Here is an 8,416-nt window from a genome sequence, read left to right as displayed (position 1 = left end):
TTTATTGTTGATTTAGCTGAACAATTTATGAAACATTGGGAGCCTGTAGCGACCAGTCTACATAAACAGAAGTGTTGCCTGAAAACAAATGGCGATGCTATCAGTGCTACTTTTGCCGACTAAAAATCTTTGTTAAAGTTTTTGTTGACTACATTAACATGATGTGCATAATATGCAAATATTTTAAGCGTCATAAAACACAGGGACTGTAAAAAATACATTTCAATTAGTTTGTTGTAGATTGTGTAATATATTTTTTGTAGTGCATAATACGTTTTCAGTGAAATGGTCCCAAACTTCTGGGACTTTAGGTTGGTTCTTCTTTTGTTGCGCAATTCTCCTTCACAATGTAAATGGTGAAGCGACACTGCGCCCAACAGTTCATGTATGGTACTGCAGCAAAAACAAAGCAGAAAACGGCCTCCGGCCTGATTTTATAATGAATTTAGAACATTAAACGACGTGTCAACGCACATTTCTGTAGCCAACGTTATCAAATATGTTAGTAATCATATTTGCATTATTGTTGTTACACACATTGTGGTTGCCACAAGAATCTCAAACTCCGCCTGTGTAAAAAAAAGTACATGTGAATGAAAAACATATTTAAAAAAATATAGATATTTTTGTTAACTAATAAAAACAACTATAATTTTGTCACACGGGATGAATTCCAATCAGAACTAATGTGATCATGTGTTCTAGTGCATCAATCACGTCAAATCTGTCTGTGTTTTTACAAACATTAACACAATTCCCTATCAGCTGATAAATAGTAACTGAATCTTTAAAAATGCATAAACTTTTATACTTTATATTTTAGTCGACTACTGTATATCAGGAGCAGGTTTAGTCAAATAATTTAGTTGAATAGAACTAAACGTATCTAAAATGTTCCTGATGAATACATTTGGGATCAAATTAAGTTGATTTTTAGTCAAAAGACTATGACTACAACTAAATCAAAATTGACTATCAAAATTTACACTGGATGCTCAGAATGTGTTTTTTTTTTGTTCATAGGAAAGGAAGGATAATATACCTTTATTTTTTTGCAACCGATTAGTCAGCAATTATAATCAGTATAAATGAGTATTGAGTACTTGATGTGTTTTAGGGTTCATTACCAAAACTCCTGCCTAAGTTACAGGTGTGATGGTTAAGCATCAAATCTGCACCAGACCTGCTGAATACAGCTCACATACTGCAAAAGACAATACGCAATAAGAAAAGAAACATGCATAGACATCATTAATACACAGAGAGGTAACAATGTGTGTAAACACCTGCAGAAATAAAAGAAGAAGAATGAAAACCACAGGGTAATGAGCGACACACAGGAGGCAATACAATGCATGAAGCAGAATTTTGGAGAAGGAAGACAAAGATAATCAATAAACTACCCACAGGGAGCCTAAATAAATATGAAACCATAAGCTTAAGGGCAGGTGGCATTTGTGTGTTTTATTCAGGGGAAACAGGCCTTTCACTTTCAGGCTTTGCTGGAAAGAATCTGCCTCGCATCGCTGCACATCTGGACAGGCAGAAGATATGTTCAAGCTGGTTTTATCACTTTGTGATCCATAAATCCACTGATTAGAAAAATCCCACTCTGATTATATTGGTTGGAAATCAAGATGTTAATAAATGAAGTCCAGGATATGATTTTTTTTTAATAGATTGGCTATTAATCTCACAGAAACTACATGAAACAGTTCACATCTGTTTACGTACAACGTTTATTCCCATCAGTACTTAGTCTATGTATCCTCTTGAGGGTGAAATTATGCTTTGTGTGACTAAAAAGACTAATGAATGTGTGTTGCTGCAGAATGGGGATACATCGATGTTGCAATCTATAAATTTCACACTTCTTTGGATTCAAAAACAACAATGATGTACCTATAGAGTGGAAGAACCAGGGGGCCAAAGGATGGACAACATGTTTTAATCAGGGCTCCATAAAATTTAGTGGGTATTTTTTAAAAAAAAAAAATGTTAGTAGGATGCCTTTTCAGAACCATGTGAAGAAAATGCTTGAAATGTAACTATTATGTTGTATCCTAATGTTACTCAATTAAAGGTGCAGTCCGCAACTCTCAGATCCCTCTCTCCCCCTCCCTCTCCTGCTTTTCTCTTGCCCTGCATCCAAACTTTCCAAAGTCCCTCCCTCAGTGGAGCTAACAAGCTAACGTTAGTCCAACAGCAACATCACAGTAATATAACATGCTCTGTTAAAAGCATATTACTGCAGCGCTTCTCTCTCTCAATGTGCACACACCGCAGCAGCAGCAGCAACAACAACACAGTGTCACTTATAGCAGCCCACACAGAGGCTGCTGCACGCACATGTACAACACATGCACTACAGAGTTCGAGTGTAACAATTACAAATCAAACAATGTAAATCAAGCAGCACTAATTACCTTTCAAGCAGAAAAGTTGCTAATTCCATCTTCTACTCCTCCAGACCATACACTGTAAAAAAAGATGGCACTTTAGCTCCGGGAAAGGGGCGGGGGCTGTGAGCAACAGCTGTCAGACAGCCCGTCAAACACAATCCTGGCTCTGACTGGTTCTTTTTGCTCGGTCACGGTGCATTCTGGCAATCTGCCAAAGGCTCCAGGAGCAGCAGGGGGGGCTCAATGAGCCTGTTTTTTTTCCACACAAACTACTAGTTTGATGTAAAGCTGTCCTTACATAGTGACAGCTTTAGCAAATATGACAAAAAGTCACTTTTATAAGAGTTGCAGACTGCACCTTTAACTACCAAGTAGCTACAGGTTAACTTCAACCAATCACATTGTTATAATTTTAGAGACAAATGTTCTTTCTCATATCCGGTAATTTCCTTTACCATTTCATTTAGATGAGGACCAAGGAATAACCTGGACAGATCACCCATCTATTCCATGCATAAAGATACACAAAACCTGTCTATCACATGACTACTATTCTATTGTTTTTGTTGTAAGTTATTCTATGCTTGACTCCAAACAAAGTTCTTCATTTTAAGCGTCAATAAAAACCGAAACCTGAAAAGGACACGTTTTGGGCCTATGGGTGCATGGCCCACATGTAAAATGAGAACATGCAAACCATGCAAGGTGTTGCCTTGAAACAGAATAAAACTTTTTTTTCCCCATGAGGCTTTCTTCAGAGTTTCCTGAATTTGACATGTACACGGTAGCTGTTATAAGTAAACAATAATAAAAAAGCACTTCTAATGTGACTTACAGTAGGTGCTTGTCCAAGTTACTGAAACGTGTGTTTATACAGTTCTGCAACTCTGTATATTTGACCTGGTCTCAGCAGCTCCGTCTTGGCAATGGCGTCACTCCTTTAATGGAAAAGACAAGAGCAGCTGGTTATTTTTGTTCTGAACTCATAAACACAAGTGCGATTAGGATGCAGAGATGTCCTTGAACATTTAAATGGGACCCCTTTCTTCCCTTTGATTAAATGAACTGCTTGAATTTGAAAACCACACGAATACTTTACATTATTTAATAACTTTGAAATCACAATTGAATCACAAAAGCTCTTCATCTTAGTTTTGTTTATGACCCATTTCCTCCTCTCTGGAAACAATGTTTTTATGTTTTTCCATTATCTCTGACATGATTTGTTTATTGACATTATTTGACATTTTGGTCAAAAGACTCACACATTGAAGCTCAGAGACAAGAATCTAACCAGAGCGCTGTGAGAAAAAACCATAAACATCAAGTGCTTGGTTGTCCCTCAGCTGACATTGAACACGTAGGACTCCACAGTGTGTGCAATTCATCCTCCTGGATTCTTTAAACTTCCACACTGAGCATTTTATGAGCCATCTGATTATGTTTGCTGTTTATAATAATAAAAAAAATACACTTAAAAGCTGCACATGTTACAACAAAATGATCACACGTCATCTTTAATGCTGCCCTGTAAGGTTTTAAGTAACTGCAGTCCATTTACGACAATAATGTTCATCTGCAAGAGACCCGACTTGGTGAATTCCATCATACAAAGAAGAAAACTAACATGAATAAGTTTGCCAGCTTCTGAAACAAAAAGCAATTCACAATAAATCTAATGATGTGATGAAAACAGATTTTTATTATGAGAGCTTTTTGCAGTTCAAGCTGTAAAACAGACATCCAATAAGTTCCTGGGAGCGTAAATAAAGTAAAGCTGTCAGCTCTGATGGCTCAGAATATGAACCATAACTCACATCTGTCATGTGCAAATGTAAAGTCTGTAAATCGCAGCGTGTTTTAACATTTAATGCTTGAGTTTATAAAAACTACTTTAGCTAACTGCTAAAATAAGTCTTCCGTGTCATGCAGGGCTAACATCTTTACCTTGCAATGGGAGATCCAGTGTGAGCCAAATCCAGAGTGTCTGTTAAGGTTTCATGGATCAATTCCATCATTTTTCCACTTTTAATTTCCTCACTGATACTATAAAGCAGGGGTGTTAAACTCATTTTAGGTCAGGGGCCAAATATAGACCAGTTTGGTCTTAATTGGGCTGCAGATTATTTATTTCTTAATTAGTTGGATAGTTTGGTTGATAAGTGATGATTTCATAGTGATTGTTTCTAGAACTGTTGCCGCTTCTGTCTGAGTGACTTGTGCTGAAGCCTTGATTATCACAGCTGCTTTCAGATCACCTGATTATAACTGTGCTTTTCCTGTCATTGCTTCAAGCACTGACGTGTCATGAAGATCATGAAGAGCAAATAGTGGAAACTTGGGAACTCCTTACATTTGTTAAGAATGATTAACAATTTGGGAGAGAAGCTTCTTAAAGCTGCAGTATGTAGAATTGTGAGACTTGTATAGAAACAACCACATTCCACCCTCCCCTCCCTGTTATGAAACATATCATCCCTCATGGTGCGTTCACACCGAATGCGACCACAGTGGTGCAGTAGCTTCCATCTCCCTTGATGTGTCGCTTGCACATAGCGGTGCTTTTTGGTCACTCCATCGCTCCAGTGACACGTTCACCAGGGAACAATGTGTGTGTGTGTGTGTGTGTGTGTGTGTGTGTGTGTTGAGCCGGTGACAGGGTAGAGAGAAAGAGAGAGAGAGGGGGTTGATCACTTCTTTTCCTCCTTGCTCCACTTTCACGGTTTAAAGGATCAACTTACGGAGCTATTAAAGGATGACTTCACTCAGAATGTGTTATGATCAATAGTTACTGTGGTTTTCAAGAAGTTAACCTCTTTTATTATTTATAAATTGAGGAAGTTGTACAGCCCTTTGCAGCAGCCGTCTGCACTGAAGCGGGTGGGAGCAGGGAGGGGTTGCTACCTCCGCTCTACAGACAGTGAAGAAGGAGGGATTTGTCGCTTTACGTCACTTAAAAAGTTCAGATTTTTCAACTTGCCCTGCCTCATGTCAAGTCGCTTTAGGGGAGATAACTTGAGGCTGCGTCATTTACATTGATTTTAACTGCTTCAGTAGCGTTCGGAGTGAAAGCATCTTAAAAACCAGCATCCTTGTGAACACAACTCACTCACTCACTCACTCACTCACTCACTCACTCACTCCTCCATTAGAAAACACTTTGTAATGGTAACATTTTTCAACTCAAATACCATAAAAGTAGGGACTAGGGATTGGAGGACTAGGGTTTAGAGATTAGGGACTAGGGATTAGGGATTAGGGTTTAGGAGCTAGGGTTTAGGAACTAGGGATTAGGGACAAGGAAGGAGTTGGGGACAAGGGTTTAGGTTTTTGGGGGGTTGAATGTAAATCTTGTTTCCAAACAGGCTTTTATTTTGAAATTGTACATCCATCACAGTAGATTTCTGCTGCCTCATCACTGCACTACTATCCTATTATTATCTTGTTATATTATCCTATTTAGTTTTGCACATATTAGTCTTTAGCTACTGTTTATATAATTTCTAGTTGATTGTTATCATTTCATGTTTACATTGTTAGAGAGAGCACAGTTCACCAAGTCAAATTCCTAGTGTGTATAACATACAGTACATGGCTATTAAAGTTGATTCTGCTTCATGCAACCACAACCTTTAAGATCCAAATAAATCCGATGCTAACCTTAGCCATAGTGTGCTCAGGCATGATGTCACATTCAACAAAGTACAAGACATTTGGCAACTACCCAAATACATTTCAAAGTCATGTGTAAAACACAGCCTTCACTGTTTTAGACATGAATTAACATTACTCAATCACTGATTTGTCCATTTTTGATGATCTCGTAGTAAAAAGTATATTATCTGTTTGTATATATTGTTTGTTTCTTAATAAAACTATTACCAAAAAGCCCAGCAAGGCCACAGAAGAAAGGGTGGTGGCCGCTTTCCTCCCAGTCTACTTTCTGTCACTCATCACACACAATGCAGAAGGTCAGATATCAGAAATAAATAACAATAGGGCACTTTATGCTCTTCATTTGTCAAGGTTCAGCTCTGTTTTTAGACTGTGAAATTATTTTTAAATGAATCAAAGAAATGACAGAAAACAAAACAGCCGTTCTGTCTCCAATAGTAATGGTCTCCATGGATACCACCACAGAGGCAATATTGTTGCAACACAAAGTTTTCTTTTTCTGCCTAACTTGAGCCTGGAGTTCAGATTTCTTTCAGCTTTTGCAGACAGTTCAACAGCGCCCCCTTCTGGATTCTTTATGTAAACACTATAGCTGTAACTTCTGTGTAATTTAGTTTAGCCCAAGAAGAAAACGGCAGCAATTAATGACATTAGCAATATTTCACAACACTATTGTTTTAGCATTTATTTTTTTTTTTGTATTTTCTGCCTATTTTTGTGAATTCAATTTTAACGTCTTTTGAACAAGGATGTTTCTATTGAGATTAAAAGCTTCTTTTTCAAAGGAGTCATACTGTATATGGGCCAAAATGGCATCAACACACAGAGAAAACAGCACACAAACATAGTAATAAACAGTCAAATAAAAAATATGAATTCTATTGTATCATAAGTGCATATAGGATTTGTATAAGCAATATTTTTTTTAAGAAGTTTCTTTGTTTTGTTTTGAATAAAGCTTGAATGAAATCAGCTCAGTAAATTCTAAACCCTACTGCAGTGTATTTTTGCTCTGAACCATCAAACATTTTTATGAATACTTTAAATTGGGCCTTAGAAAATTTTCAAGACGATTTATGGATTAAATGAGACGACTGCTTGTTTCTTGTGGGAAAACCTTCAAAAGTAAGATATTTTTGAATTTTTCCACAATGTTGTTGTTGTCTTTATTGCTTTATTTGGAGTGACAGGTTTTCCAAGATGAAAATTACAGAATGAATGTAAAACATAAGTGACAATTATGTGTGTGTGTTGTTTTTTCATGACTAATAACCAAGTTAACCAAAAATATGGGTCATATTGTTTAATGTTTAGCCATAAATAAAGACTATTTTTAGTTCAAACACATTTGCCTCTGATACAAAAAAACAAACAAAAGTTTTTTAACATGAAACAGAATAGGGGAAAAAAACAACAACATTTTGCTTAATATTAAGGACAATAATAAAAGGTGAATTTCCAGGATGATTCTAGAGATATTTGGCTCAGTTCTAAATGGGGCAGGATGAGAGCGAACCAGTGATTCATGTCAGAAAACACCCACACAAACACTGTGGAATCCTCCATAATTTAATAATAGAAACATCCTTTCACCGTGGAAGCTTAAGGAGATAAAGGAAAATAAATGACTCAATACTCTTCCAGTACTTGTACAGGTTTGTTTGTTTATCTTGTTCATTAGAACAGGTCAAAAAACCAAAAGAAATATGAATAAAATATACAAAGTGCTCAGGTAAAAAATTAAAGAGACAACTTGGAAACAACATGGATAATAATGCTTTTCATATTTTTTTCCCTTTAGTTTAATCAATCAGAGCAATTGTAGGAAAACAAAATAGTAGAAAGGAAAGCGAAGTGTATCTGAAAATAGGAAAGCTCATCTTTCTGTTTTTCTCTTTCAGAATGTGGGTTGTAAACATTTGTTTTTTAGTGATCTGAGGGTTTTCATTTCTTCACTGCAATGATTTCACACACCCTTGACTGATATACAGTGTGTTTTTGTGTCGGTACGTACAGGCTGTTTTTTGAAAATGCATATTCCCCTGAGATTGTGCTTGTTTTCTCTTATCTGAGACAGCTTTTGGATGCCGTTCGGTGACTGATTCTGATCTGCTTTGTGCGGGATTTGAACTGTTTTGAGGTCGACTAAATCCTTGAATTTTAGTGCTTTCAGTTTGATAAAGAGTGAATTTGATGGTTCTATAAAATATATTAAAATATTCTTTCCAAGGTGCACATATTTTACCTTTGGGAAAGAAACTGTTGGATAATTGGTCAGCCACCAAGACAAAGAGTATCAGCCTATTACATCACAGATTTAGCTGCTCTGTCTGCACACA

Source organism: Gouania willdenowi, chromosome 10 (genome assembly GCF_900634775.1).
Source record: "Gouania willdenowi chromosome 10, fGouWil2.1, whole genome shotgun sequence".
NCBI lineage: Eukaryota > Metazoa > Chordata > Actinopteri > Blenniiformes > Gobiesocidae > Gouania > Gouania willdenowi.
This window is presented reverse-complemented; position numbering follows the sequence as displayed.